General features: G+C 41.6%; 1 pseudogene; it reads right to left on the bottom strand.

The window, feature by feature from the left end:
• Positions 1–10,361: 10,361 nt before the first annotated feature.
• Positions 10,362–14,318, bottom strand: LOC113837591 (annotated as a pseudogene).
• Positions 14,319–15,590: the final 1,272 nt, after the last annotated feature.

The raw sequence follows: 15,590 nt of genomic DNA on the forward strand, positions 1-15,590 counted from the left end.
CCTGAATCTGGGTACAGACCACTCTTCCTTCCATTCCCGGCGACCAATCCGCCAGGAGGTCAGTGATCCACCACTCTTACCCAAACCCTATCAATGCCCCATCCATCCCAATCTCTCCGGGCCTGCTCCTGCTTGGGGTAGACCTGCCCAGGCAGTGAGGAACCCCCAGAGCCTGGAAACACCCCACTATTACTTCCTGTCCCACCCCCACACACCTGATCCCTATGGATGCCTAACTCCTTCAGAGTGAGGAGACTATGAGGAGAGGCAAGACCATCCAGAGCTTCCGACATTGAATTCCTGGCCCACACACACTACAGAGTAACAAGAGGAGATAGAGAGATCCTACCTGCACTCACTGGAAAAAGATATGGGAAGAAGACAGAATAAGAACTTGCTCAACAACAGAAAGACCAATATGACACCACCAGAATCTAGGAACTCCAGTCCAGCAAGACCTGAAAAGCCCAACACAGTGCATGAAGATGAGATGGACCTCAAAAATTATATTAGCAAGATGATAGAGACCTTTAAAGAGGAAACAAGAAAACCCCTTAAAGAAATAGGAGAAAAAGCAGGCAAAAAATTACATGAAATGGAAGAAAAGACAAACCAAAAAATTCAAGAAATAAACAAATCTCTTAATGAATCTAAAGAAACCAAAGAAAAAAACAACCAAACAAGTGAAGGAAGCTCTTGAAACAGTGCAAAGCATGAAAGCTGAATTAGACACAATAAAGAAAACACAGAATGAGGTGATGCTGGAAATGGAAAGACTGGATAAACAATCAGGATCTAAATATGTGAGTATAACTAATAGAATCCAAGAGACAGAAGAGAGAATCTCAGCTATTGAAGACTCGCTAGAGGATATACATTCATCAACCAAAGAAAACCTCAAGTCCAACAAATCCCTAACACAAAATATCCAGGAAATATGGGACACAGTGAAAAGACCAAACCTAAGAATAATAGGTGTAGAAGAAGGTGAAGAAACACTGCTCAAAGGTACAGAAAACATATTCAACAAAATCATAGAAGAAAACTTCCCCAACCTACAGAAAGATATGCCTATGAAAGTACAAGAAGCTTATAGGACACCAAACAGACTGGACCACAAAAAGAAGTCCCCCAGACACATAAATAATCAAAACTCCAAATCTACAGAATAAAGAGAAAATATTAAGAGCTGCAAAGGAAAAAGGCCAAGTAACATATAAAGGCAAACCAATTAGAATCACACCAGACTTCTCAATGGAAACTCTGAAAGCCAGAAGGTCTTGGATAGATACCCTACAAGCACTAAGGAAGCATGGATGTCAACCCAGACTACTGTACCCAGCAAAACTTTCAATCACTATAGATGGAGAAAACAAGATATTCCATGACAAAAACAGATTTAAACAATACATATCCACAAATCCAGCACTACAGAAGGTTCTGGAAGGAAAACTCCAACCCAAGGAACATAACTACAGGCACAAAAAAAGTCAATAGATAATCTAATTTTGCCAAACACAAAAGGAAGCAGGAGGGCAAAATCCACACACAATGACACCACCAACAATAAATCCAAAACAAACAAGAACCAATGAACAATGGACATTAATATCCCTAAATGTCAATGGTCTTAACTTACCCATAAAAAGATATAGGCTAACAGAATGGATACGAAGACAGAATCCATCCTTCTGCTGTTTACAAGAAACACACCTCAACTTCAAAGACAGGCGATACCTCAGAGTAAAAGGATGGGAAAAGATTTTCCAATCAAATGGCCTCAAGAAACAAGCCGGTGTAGCAATCCTAATATCTAACAAATTGGACTTTAAACTAAAATCAATCAAAAGAGATGAAGAAGGGCATTTCATACTCATCACAGGAAAAGTCCATCAAGATGAAATCTCAGTCCTGAACATCTATGCTCCAAATACGAAGGCACCCACATTTATGAAAGAAACATTACTAAAGCTCAAACCACACATAAAACCACACACACTTATAGTAGGAGACTTCAACACCCCCCTTATGCCACTTGATAGGACCACCAGACAGAAACTTAACAAAGAAACAAAGGATCTGAAAGAAGTTATGACCCAACTGGGATTAACGGATATCTATAGAGCATTCCATCCAAACTCAAAAGAATATACCTTCTTCTCAGCACCACATGGCACCTTCTCTGAAATTGACCACATAGTAGGCAAGAAAGCAAACCTCCATAGTTACAAAAGAATTGAAATAACCCCCTGTATCTTATCAGACCACCATGCATTAAAGTTAGAATTCAGCAACAATACAAATGGCAGAAAACCTGCAAACTTTTGGAAAATGAATAACACCCAATTGCACCATTCCTGGGTTGAGGAAGAAATAAAAAAACAAATTAAAGACTTCCTAGAATCTAATGAGAATGCAGACACAACATATCCAAACTTATGGGACACTCAGAAAGCAGTGCTAAGAGGGAAGTTCATAGCACTAAGTGCCCACATGAAGAAACTAGAGAAAAGTCACAATAGAGAACTGACAGAACAACTGAAAGCACTAGAGCAAAAAGAAGCAAACTCACCAAGGAGGAGTAGATGCCAGGAAATAATCAACCTGAGAGCTGATATCAATAAAGTAGAAACTAGGAAAACATTACAAAGTATCAATGAAACAAAGAGTTGGTTCTTTGAGAAGATCAACAAGATAGACAAAACTCTAGCCAAACTAACCAAAAGGCAGAGAGAGAGAGCACGCTAACTAACAAAATCAGAAACGAAAAGGGGGATATAACAACGGACACTGTGGAAATCCAGAGAATCTTTAGGTCATACTTTGAAAATCTGTACTCCACAAAATTTGAAAATCTAATGGAAATGGACAGTTTCCTGGATAAATATCACTTACCAGAATTAAATCAAGATCAGATAAACAGTTTAAATCGACCTATAACCCCTAGTGATATAGAAGCAGTCATCAAAATCCTTCCAACTAAAAAAAGCCCAGGGCCAGATGGCTTCACTGCAGAATCTACCAGAAATTCAAACAAGAGCTGATACCAGTACTCATCAAACTGTTCCGCACAATAGAAGCAGATGGGATATTGCGAAACTCTTTCTATGAGGCTACAATCACTTTGATACCCAAGCCACACAAAGATAAGACTAAGAAAGAGAACTACAGACCGATATCCCTCATGAACATCGATGCTAAAATACTCAATAAAATATTGGCTAATCGAATCCAAGAACATATCAGAAAAATCATCCACCACGATCAAGTAGGCTTCATCCCAGGGATGCAAGGATGGTTCAACATATGAAAAACCATCAATGTAATCCACCATATAAACAAACTGAAAAAGAAAAACCACATGATCATCTCACTAGATGCTGAAAAAGCCTTTGACAAAATCTAACATCCCTTCATGATAAAGACTTTGGAGAGAACAGGAATAACAGGAACTTATCTAAACATGATCAACTCGATATACACCAAACCAATAGCCAACATCAAACCAAATGGAGACAACCTCGAAGCGTTTCCTCTAAAATCAGGAACAAGGCAAGGCTGTCCACTCTCTCCATACCTCTTCAATATTGTACTTGAAGTTCTAGCTAGAGCAATAAGACAAGAACAGGGGATCAAAGGGATACAAATTGGAAAGGACTAAGTCAAACTTTCACTATTTGCAGATGACATGATAGTCTACATAAGTGACCCGAAAAACTCTACCAGGGAACTCCTATGGCTGATAAACACCTTCAGCAAGGTAGCAGGATACAAAATTAACTCAAAAAATCTGTAGCCCTACTATATACAGATGATAAACTCAATGAGAAAGAAATCACGGAAACATCACCTTTCACAATATCCACTAGCAACATAAAATATCTGGGGGTAACACTAACCAAAAAAGTGAAAGACCTGTACAATAAGAACTTTGAGACTTTAAAGAAAGAAATTAAAGAAGATACCAGAAAGTGGAAAGATCTCCCATGCTCTTGGATAGGCAGAATTAACATAGTAAAAATGGCAATCCTACCAAAAGCAATCTACAGATTCAACGCAATCCCCATCAAAATCCCAACACAGTTTTTCACAGACATTGAAAGAACAATACTCAACTTTATATGGAAAAATAAAAAACCCAGGATAGCCAAAACAACTCTTTACAATAAAAGATCTTCTGGAGGCATCACCATCCCTGACTTCAAGCTCTACTATAGAGCCATAGTTCTGAAAACAGCTTGGTATTGGCACAAGAATAGACAGATAGACCAATGGAATCGAATTGAAGACCCAGATATTAACCCACGCACCTACGAACACCTTATTTTTGACAAAGGTGCTAAATCCATACAATGGAAAAAAGATAGCATCTTCAACAAATGGTGCTGATACAATTGGATTCGGACATGCAGAAAATTGCAGATAGATCCATACGTGTCACCATGCACAAAACTTATGTGCAAATGGATCAAAGATCTCAGCATAAATCCAGCCAAACTGAATCTTCTAGAAGAGAAAGTGGGAATAACCCTTGAACAAATTAGCACAGGAGAATGATTCCTGAACATCAGGCCAGAAGCACAGACACTGAGGTCTGCAATCAATAAATGGGACCTCCTGAAACTAAGAAGGTTCTGTAAGGCAAAGGACACAGTCAGTAAGACAAAATGACCACCCACAGAATGGGAAAAGATCTTCACCAGCCCCACATCTGACAGAGGACTGATTTCCAAAATATACAAGGAGCTCAAGAAGCTAGCCACCAAAACACCATACAATGAAATTAAAAAGTGGGGTGCAGAATAAACAGAGATTTTTCAACAGAGGAATCTGAAGTGGCTGAAAGACACTTAAGAAATTGTTCAAAATCCTTGGCCATCAGAGAAATGCAACTCAAAAATATTCTGACATACCACCTCACACCTGTCAGAATGGCTAAAATCAAAAATACCAATGACAATCTATGCTGGAGAGGATGTGGAGAAAAAGGAACATTCCTCCATTGCTGGTGAGAGTGTGAACTCGTAAGACCGCTTTGGAAATCAGTATGGCGGTTGCTCAGAAAAATGGGACTCAATCTACCTCAAGATCCAGCCATTCCTCTCTTGGGTATATACCCAAATACTGCATGTCCATACAACAAGGATATATGTTCACCTATGTTCATAGCAGCATTGTTTGTAATAGCCAGAACATGGAAGCAACCTAGATGCCCCTCAACTGAAGAATGGAAAGAGAAAATGTGGTACATTTATACAATGGAGTACTACTCAGCAGAAAAATGCAATGGAATCTTGAAATTCGCAGGCAAATGGATGGAACTAGAAGAAACCATCTTGAGTGAGGTAACCCAATCACAAAAAGACAAACATGGTATGTACTCACTCATATATGATTTTTAGACATAGAGCAAAGGTTTACCAGCCTATAATCCTCTTCCCCAAAGAAACTAGAAATCATGAATGACTCTAAGGGATAAATGGACCCCAGGAATGGGAAGTGGCATGAACTCCCGAGCTAATTGAGAGCATGAGGGTAGGGGAGTGGGTGCTGCCACAATAAGAGCACAAGATGAAGAGTAGAGGAGAAGAAATGGAGGAGCAGATATATTGAGTTGGGGGAAGAATAGAGGAGAGAGAGCAGGATGAGAGATACCATATCAGAGGGAGCCACTATAGGTCCGAGAAGAGATCTGGAACTAGGGAGATCTCCAGAGACCTACAAGGATGACACATTCTGACAGTCCGGGAAGTGGAGGAGAGGATGGCCTAGAAGCCCTTCCCCTAGAATGAGAATGATGACTACTCTCTATGCTATCCTAGAGTCCTCATCCAGTGGCTGATGGAAGCAGAGACAGACATCCACAGAAATACACTGAGCTGAAATCTGGAACCTAGTTGAAGAGAGGGAGGAATGAAAAGCGAAGGGGTCTGTAACAGGTTGGGGAAACCCACAGAAACAGTCGGCCAAAAAAAGGGAAAGCATATCGACCCCAGACGCTCTTTGGGAGGACAGTACAGGACTAATCCAGCCCCCTGATCATCGATGCCAATGGGGAGGCCCCTGCACTCCTGGGAGCCTCCGGAGGTGGACTGGCGTTTTGCCCTGGTGTGTGTGGGGGACTTTGAGAGCCCATCCCACTTGAAGGGATGCGCTCTGTCTCTGGACACATGGGGAGGGGCCTAGGCCCAGCACAGGAAGATTTGGTGGACTTGGTGGAGCCCCGGTTGGGGGCCCTACCCTGCCTGGGGAGTGGTGGGTGGATGGGGTGGGGGTAGGTTGGAGGTGGGGGAGAAGGAATGGGGGTGAGGGGAGGGAGAGGGAGAGGGGAATTACATGTGAAACAAGCCTGTTCCCTAACTTGAATTAATAATAATAATAATAATAATAATAATAATAATAATAAGAGAAAAAAAAGAAAATACAGACTCAGATAAATCAAGCCATTATTCTAAAAGACCTCATTAAGACATTAGATACTAATAGGAGCTATCATATATCTTGGCACCCTCCCTCCTCATGTAAAGTTGAAAGAATGTATCAGCCCCATAAACAGCAAATTTCTATTTGATTCAAGTGCCTTATACCAGACTTTTGCTTATACCTTTGCTTAGGAACCCTATAGCCCCTTGAAACAACCTAGGACTGTCTCATTAAGAGTTTCTATATGGACTGTCATACTTTGGGAGAGCCACTGACCTCCCACCATGGAAATTAAGGGATAATTCCTCACAAATTACACACTGGGGTTTTCCTCCACTTTGGTTTCCCTTTGGTTAAAATGCCTTCTCCTCCAAATCCCTCCACTCAGATATCTAACCCTTTCCTTTCTACATGGGCACTGACTGCTGATAAAGAGCTGGAAAGAAAATAATTTGAAATCAACTAGGAAGGGGGCCTTTCTGGTACTGCTACCAATTGAAACCATGGTTCCTATGGCTGAGAGAGGTTGGACACTGTGCTAGTTGGTTTTGCCAGTTTGACACAAACTAGTGATGAAGGAAGAAGGTCCCTCAGGTGAGGAATTTCTTTCATTGGCCTGTGGGAATGTCTGTGGTGTATTTTCTTAATTGCTAATTGATGTAAGTGGGCTCACTTTGGGCAGCAGCATCCCTAGGCAGGTATGCCACATCAAAGCACTGGCTGCTGTGATGACCGAATGAAGAAAAGGAAGATGGGTAGATGGACATGTGGAATGGCCACAGGAATCAGGGGTCAGGTAGACTGGGATCTCTGATGGAGATACCACAGCACTCTGTAAGCTCAGCATACTTATTATGTGGAGTTGAACAGAGGGGAGGGTTATTGCATACAGCTGAACAAGGAGGTGGGGCTATGCACATTATCAAGAGGTGGGGTTTACATTATGCAGCCAGATCAATGAGAAAAGTTTAGCTATTCTCTGTAGGGAACAGTGTATGCCATAAGTATCTAGGAGGGAAAGCTGTGGTGAATGCTTTTATACACACTGTCAACACTCAAAGAATTATTTTCCACCAATATATAAACCATTTAAAGCAGTGGTTCTCAAATTATAGTTTGCGAACCTTTGGAGTAAAATGACTATTTCATTAGGGTCACAACAGACCATTAGAAAATATAAATTTACACTGTGATTCATACACTTATGAAGTAGGAATGAACATAATAATATGCTGGGTATAATCATAGCAAGAGGAACTCTAAATATATTAAAGGGTTTTAGCACTAAGAAGGTTGAGAACCATTATTTAAAGGATAACATTTATTTATTATTTTTATGTGGTCATGAGGATCAAACCCAGGACTTCCTACATGTTAGGCATGCACTCTTTCACTGAGCTAGATCCCCCGTCCTGAAACAATAATTTTGTTTCTGGTCTTTACTGTTGTTGAGACAGTCTTTCTGTGTATTCCAGCCTGGCCTAAAACTTGTTTTCCTAATGATTCCACCTCAATGCTAGGATCCTAGGTTCAACCTCCTTGCATTTCATCTGTATGTCATATGCATATATGTAAGAATACAGATCTTAGCATACATGAGAAGGCCAGAGGTTGACATGGGTGCTATTCTTGATTGCTCTTCACCTTCTATATTGAGGCAGGATCTGTCATTTAAACACAGATCATGTCAAATTGGCCGTTCTAGTTAGTTGGCTTGATCTGTGGGGCCCCTGTCTCTGTCTCCTAAGAACTGGAATTACAGACAGGCTGTCACACGCACTATATATTTATGTGGGTTCTGGGGATCTGAACTCCAGCCTTCCTTACTTCCTGGGAGAGCATTTTACCCAGAGACATCTCCCTAGTCCTAAGGCATTGATTTCAAAGAGCAAAAGTAAAACTACAATATAGAGCTGGATATCATGGTTCATGCCTATCCAGCATGGAGGTAGCTGATATAGGAAGATTCTAAGAGATTTAAGACCAGCTAAGGCCACATATGGAGTTCCAGGGCAGTCAAGGTTACATATCAGGACTTTGTCTCAAAAAGTAAGTATACCAAATACATGGATGTGTCTACCACATACATAGGAATCCCCGCTTTTATGTTATAATTGAAAGAGGGATTAGGATGAAGCTTAAAGACAGAGTTTTACCTATGATGATTTAGGCCCTAGCTTTGTCCCAAGAACAGGGAGGAAACGGGCAAATTAATATTTAGTATCTAAAAATGTAAGCCGGGCTGGGCATGTTGTTGCAGTTATGTAATCCCAGCACTTAGGAGGCTGAAGCAAGGAGACAAGTTAGAACCCACCCTGAACTGCACATCAAGTTGTAGGTCAGCCTAGGCTACATAACATGACTCTGTGTCCAAAAATAAATAAATCAAATATAGTAATACTGTTCAGGCTCTGTGATTCACTCAGACCCAAAGCAGTTGCGTCTAGTAACACAGTATTCCAGCACCTGGTACATTTCAGAACAAATAGGTAGAGCACCATACAGTCAGAGGTAGGTGACAGCATTTTTTTAAAGTTGTTTTTTGGGGGTAGCATTTCTGAGACAGGGACTTCTTATAGAGCTCTGGCTGGTATCCAGCTGGCTAAGTATCCCAGAGTGACCCTGAACTTGTGTTAATCCACTTCCCTCTTCATCCTGAATTCTAGGATTACAGGTATGTGTCACCACAGCTGGCATTTTAATTTTTATTTATAATTTTTCTTTTTTATTTAATTTAGAAACAAGATCATTTTACAATTCAATCCCAGTTTCTTCTCCCTCCCCTCTTCACCTGCCCCGGACAGGTCCCCTATCCCAACAACTTTCTCCTTCCCAAGGAAGATTAGGCCTTCCATGGGATCTTAAAAGTCTGTCATATCATTTGGAGCAGGGCGGAGACCCCCACCCCCATGTGGCTACACTGAGTTTCCCTCTATGTTGAGTGGACTCCCAATATCCATTCCTGTACTAGGGATAAATACTGATCCACTACCAGAGTCCTCATAGATTGCCCAGAACTCCAACCTGACATCCTCTTTCAGGGGGTCTAGAACATTCCTATGATGGCTTCCCAACTATCAGTCGGGGGTCCATGAGCAACAACTTGTTCAGGTACCTGTTTCTGTGGGTTTCTCCAGCCTGATGGATTTTAAAGATATTTTAGAGTCCTTTGTGGGGTAGGGTGCTAGAAAATGGATCTCAGACCTAACACATTCTGCCAATTCTGTCAGCATTCTGCCAATGAGCTATGTCCTTGGCCAGGCCATACACTTCAAATGTATTGTACTAAATGTAAAAAAGGCAATTCCCTGTGTGTACAGTGTAGCCTAAATTAAATGCTTCAAATTCTAACAATTCTGTGTTATGAGGAATAACTGAAAATGCTGTTGTGTTTTTAAAAACATGGTCATGTGACTAAAATACACCGTTTTCTAATTCAAAGTCTCTAAGAGACCAAACCCCCATGTTCCTATTTCATTCCCAGAATCCTAAAGTTTACGATTTTCTACACTAAAAGAATTTATAAAATGTACAAACAGGTCATGATACTACCTCCCTAATATTTCTAGCATAATAAACATTAATCTGTGCTATCTTTCAAATCATGTTGGGAGGAATAGATAACACTTTCCTTGCAATGATTGTCATGGGTGCTATGTAACATGACTCTGAGGTAATTTCCAAACTTCTTTCCTTGTTCACGAATCTGAAGCCTTGCTTTCTGCTGCTTCTCCCAAAGACCACCAAGCTCCCAGCAGGGACATCTGTACCTGCTTCACGTTTCCCATACATGTTACACATTTTTAGGACTTGAGCCTGGCATCACTCTGGGTTTCTGCAATCACTGGTCCTTGTCTCTTTCTAGCAATTCACACTATTCCAACTGTCTAATACCTGATGTAGTATAACAAGAGTTAGCAAACTTGTCCCATTAGGTGCTAGAGATTAGATATTTTACTCCTTGGGGGCTGCATGGTCAGTGACAGTAAAACCTATTTCCAAAAGCAGGTAGAGGGTCAGTATTACCAAGCCTATGATAGACATGCTTTTATTTTGGTGTGTAGTGGCCATACATAATTCCAATGAGAACACAAGGTCCCTTACAGAGGGGTTTCTTTCTCAAGTCTGCCGACAGTTGGATCCTCAAGCTTTGTAGAAGAGTTGGAACATAGTTAAGCATGAAGGGCTTGTTCATGCTGAACCATGTCTTGCATGAAAAGCAAGCAGAAATTTCTCAGAGATGTTATGTAAGTTATCTGCTGGGGTGACAAATGAGTGGTCCCACTACCTTTCAAAGACCCGGCATACAATTCTGAGAGGAGGTTTGTTTGTTTTTTAGTAATGTGTATTTTTTACAGTCCATTTCTACTACCTCCTTCCCCTCTCCTCCAGCTTCCCTGGCACCCCATCTCCAATTTGATCCTCAGAGAGGGTAAGGTCCCCTGCTAGGGCATCTCCTAAGTCTCTGCCTCATCTGGTTGAGGCAGGACCAAGGCAACTCTCCTCACCACGGTGTCTTTGCTGAGCAAGGTGGCTGTTTGTTTTTCTTTTATCTTTTTGAGGATGGATCCCATTGGGAAATCACGTTGACCTTGAATTTAATGTGCAGCATTGACTGATTGAAACTTGTCACCCTCTTGCCTCAGCCTTGTTTATGCTGGGATCAAAGGCATGTTATCACCATGCTCAGCAGATAGGGGATTTTGTTAGAATTAATGAAGGTCTTACTATTTCTATCAGACTGGCCAGAATTCCCGGCCTAAGATGATTCTCTTGCCCCAGTCTTCTTAGAAGTGGTGAGTTGGAAGTACTGGGTTGAGGTCAGATTCATACTTCTCCTTCTTACCTTCTTAACTGGCAGGTCATGTTCCAAGTAACCCCCTGAATACTCCTCAGGCTCCTGTAGGTCCTTCATCTTGATCAGCAGTTCTGCCTTGTGGGCTGATGTGCTGTAATAAGTAAAATTGGTGGCCAAGGACACGACCCCTGACACACCTGTTTCCTGTTTCCTGTTTAAAGAAACCAAAATTTTAATCAGCTATGACACATGCACACTCTTTGAACCCAGTACATGGGTTGTGACAAATGGCACTGACAGAAGTAAAGAGCCAGGGATGTCAGGAAAAAAGTTAAAACCAAAATATTAACAACAATTAAAAAAACAAAATAAAACCCACTAATACTCACAATGTTCACAGACTGCTATTGATTGCTGCCATTCTTTTCAGTAGTAAGTTTGAACTGTGGGCTTTGCATTGCTAAGCAAGTGCTCTCATACCCTGTTCTGTCCCCAACCCAGAACCACAGTGCTTAATTTTTTCTTTGTTTTTTGGTTTTTCAAGACAGGGTTTCTCTGTAGCTATGGAGTCTGTCCTGGAACTCGCTCTGTAGACCAGGCTGGCCAAAATCTCTCAGAGATCCACCTGCCTCTGCCTCTGGAGTACTGGGATCAAAGGTGTATGCCACCAGAAACTGGACATTTTTAATTTTTAAAAGTGTGTGTGTATGTTCTGTTGAATCTTGAGCATATATTAGAAACAAACTCTACAACCCCAGATACAGAAAACAAAACTGAATTTAAACACTGCCAAATGGTCACATGTCTCTCATTGAAGCAAAATTGCTTTTCCCATCCCATCAGTGATTCAGATTAGAGCCAAGTCCTCACACATGATAGATAAGTACTTTGCCTCTGAGATGCATCCTTGGCCCCTAGATAATTGAAATTTAAACAAACAATCAACATCTCTGATGAAAGAAAATGCTGTTCAATATCACATCCTCAAGCTTCGTAATGGGAGTCAAAATTAAGTGAAAGGCAGGTATACAAAAGATACATAGGTTCAGTACTTGCAAAGATTGTATGATAGCTGTAGGACATATGTACAATACCAGCTCTTAGGTGTAGGGAGACACTGTAACCATGCTTCCTAAGAGCTAGCTACATGTTGTGTACCGAGAGGGTACAGATTAAGATATCCTTAGGAATCTAAGGCAGGAAGACTTTGTGTTCAAAGATAGTCAAGGTAACTTGTCTCATAAAATAAAATGGGGAAGGCCTATTGCTTAGTGATGACAAAATTGCCTAATATGGATGAGGATCTGGGTTCTAGTTCAACATTTTCAAGAAGTCGGTATGAGGGAGATAGGCAGTTGTGGTGACATATTCCTATAACCCTTGGATATAGGAAGCTGAAGTAGAAGGGTCAAGTCCAAGGGAGCCCAAGCTTCATAGAGACCCTACTTCAAAAACAAATGGATGGTTGGAAAGGCATATGATATGCATATTGAATACAGAGATTAGATGATGGACACAACACAGGTGAGGGCATGGATGGTTAGCCTCACACCAACAGAGGGTTTTTCAGGCCAAGACAGTATCTGATGGCTGTCTCATAAACTATAAGATCTATAGTAGTATATGCTGCCTTTCCACTAGGTGTGAGGATTGGTCCATTCTCCAGTGTAGCACATGAAATTACAGAATGGTGTTCCTAAAGGTACCTAGAGTGGACATATGGGTACTGCCAAAACCATTCCATTTGTAAGCTAAGAACAGCAGCAGCAGCTCCAGCGCTCCTCACCTTGCCTCTGCTAAGTTCCTTGCAATCAAATCCAGGTATGATCACTTAAAAACTTACCAAAACTGCTAAGTACTGGAGACTCCAAGGAAAATCAGTACCTCTCTGAAGAAGCAATCCTGAATATCAATACATGCCCAAATCCCATCTTTCACTTCTAAGTACACAAGAGAGTGGACTGAGGAACAAACATCCCATGGAGTGTGTCATCGACTCAGTTGTCCTCTGTGACTCTGGGTGAGGAGACTTTGGGTAGCAGCTTCCTTCACTGTTGAGCATCCTCCAGTAGGTACTCATCTTTGTGGAAAATTCCCTCCATCAGATCCATGGTTGTTTAGATCTTCACGCTGGGGTCCAGGATGTCAGCCAATAACTTGTCCTTTCCCACAATCTCCTTGGCTAATTCTTCAGACTTCAATCATCCATCGTCTTCTCCTTGGCCTTCCCATAGTTTAGCGAGGGAGGGCAGGAACAGCAATCTTTGACAGGAGGGGCAGGTGTGCTGGATGGCCAGGGCTCTGGAAGGGGGCTCTCTGAGGGGTTTCCACCTACTGTCCTGTATACACACAGAAGCATGAAAGGCACTGCTCAGATGTTCTCAATGACTTGATCTGGTCCGTCTCCAGCCCACTGGGCAGCATGGGCAGCTCAGTTGGGCATGCCAGACTCTTGTCAGGTCTCCTTCTCAGGCTGGCTTTCTGAGTGCACAATTTTTATGGGCACCATTTTCACAGAGGTGTTGTTGTCCATCACCCACTTGACTGTGCAAAGACAAGGGCTGTCCTGTGAAATCTTGACATGTAGAGATTCCCACTCATGATTCCCACAGGGATCCCAACAGAAAGACTCACTGTCAACCAGACAAATAAGAAACAAGGCAGAGGTTGCAACGTGTCCTCATCTGACCCCTCACATGCTCTCTGGATGCCTAGCAGTCCAACTCAAATTGTCACATACCTATAGGCATTGGAGGAAGAGATCCTGCATGATGTGAGACCTGCTTAATATTAATTTTTGTTTTCTTCAAAATTGGATATTGAACCCAGGGACTTAGGTAAAGACAAGTGCTCCATCACACAAGCTATGGATACACTCCCTGATTGAGTGTTTCTATTCTGAGGATATACAAATGCATCAAGCCCCATTTGTTCAATCTCATTTTGTAGGAAAAAAAATCATCAGTGGACAGAGTTAACAAAAGTCTAAAAGTAGGTTGCTGCATATCAGCAGGTGCCTGGGTAGCCTTCCTTATCCCTAGAGGACTTCTAATGGGAGTAGCTGTGTTTGGAATTATTGATGAGTACCTACACCCATGGATTCCACTCAGGAGCTTTGTCATGTGCGCTGCATCCCACGTTCCATGTGCTCTTACAAAGGGTGGCTTCAGATGTCAGTATGAGACTAGGACACCTTATCTCCAGATCCTTAACAACAATGCTGCCGTTGGAAAGATGCTGAAGTGATACCACATAAGAAATAATACACAGATGAGGCATGCATATAAAGTTGTGGATTCAATACCATCACTGGAGACTGTGCTTGTTTTTTTATTTGTTTTGTTAATGATATACAACCTATAGTCCTCTGGGAAGGGAGAACCTCAACTGTAAAGTACATCCACAAGATTGGCCTATAAGGAAGTCTGTGGGACATTTTCTTGAGTAATGTTTGATGTGGGAGAGCCTGGCCCACTGTGGCACGTGGTCTTGGGTTATATATGAAAGCAGGCTGAGCAGGCCATGGGGAACAAGCCAGTAAGCAGTGTTCCTCCAAGGTCTCTGACTTCAGTTCCTTCTCTGACTTTATTTCAATGTGGTCTGTAAGCTGTAAAGTGAAAGAGAGCCTCTCCTCCCCATGTTGCTTTTGGTCATGGTCCTTATCACAGCTGTAGAAACCTAACTAGGACAGAGATGTAATAACAACATTAATGATGTCCCTTCTAAAATGATTTTCTATTGTGAGAATTCTATACATGCTTATGTTTTCATGAAATCCACCCCACAATCCTCCACTATTCCTTACTGATTTCATGTTACTTTTTGTTTTGCTTTGTCTTTTAAAACTTTTGAGTTCACTTAGTGTTGTTAGTATGTGCATGGGTGTAAAGCATGGGTAGCCTCCCAGGGGTCACATCTTGAAAGAACTGACTCCCTTTCTCCCAGCAGCCATTGATTGCCAACAGCTCCTCAGTAGGGAGTGGGAGTTAGTGAAGCTCTCCTCTATCTGTGCTGGGATGTGTCTAGCCTAATCTTGTGCATGCAGTCAAAGCCACTATGAGCTCATATGTACAGCCGCCCTGTCCTGTCTGGAAAATAGTTTTATGGTAGTCATCTAGTACCTCTGCCTCTTACAAGCTTCCCAGTCACTCTTCCACAATGATCTCTCAACTTTGGGAGAAAATGTGATATTATGTCCCATTTAGGGTTGAAAACACAGAAATTTCCTACTCTCTGCAGGAGTTAATGGATATCTATGTTAATTGACTTCTATTGTAAAAGAAGGTTCTCTGATAAGGGTTAAGATGTACCTATGGGTATAAAGACAAGAACTTGAGGGAGGATTTAATGCTATGTCCACTTAGCAGAA

The sequence above is a fragment of the Cricetulus griseus genome, chromosome X (genome assembly GCF_003668045.3).
Source record: "Cricetulus griseus strain 17A/GY chromosome X, alternate assembly CriGri-PICRH-1.0, whole genome shotgun sequence".
NCBI lineage: Eukaryota > Metazoa > Chordata > Mammalia > Rodentia > Cricetidae > Cricetulus > Cricetulus griseus.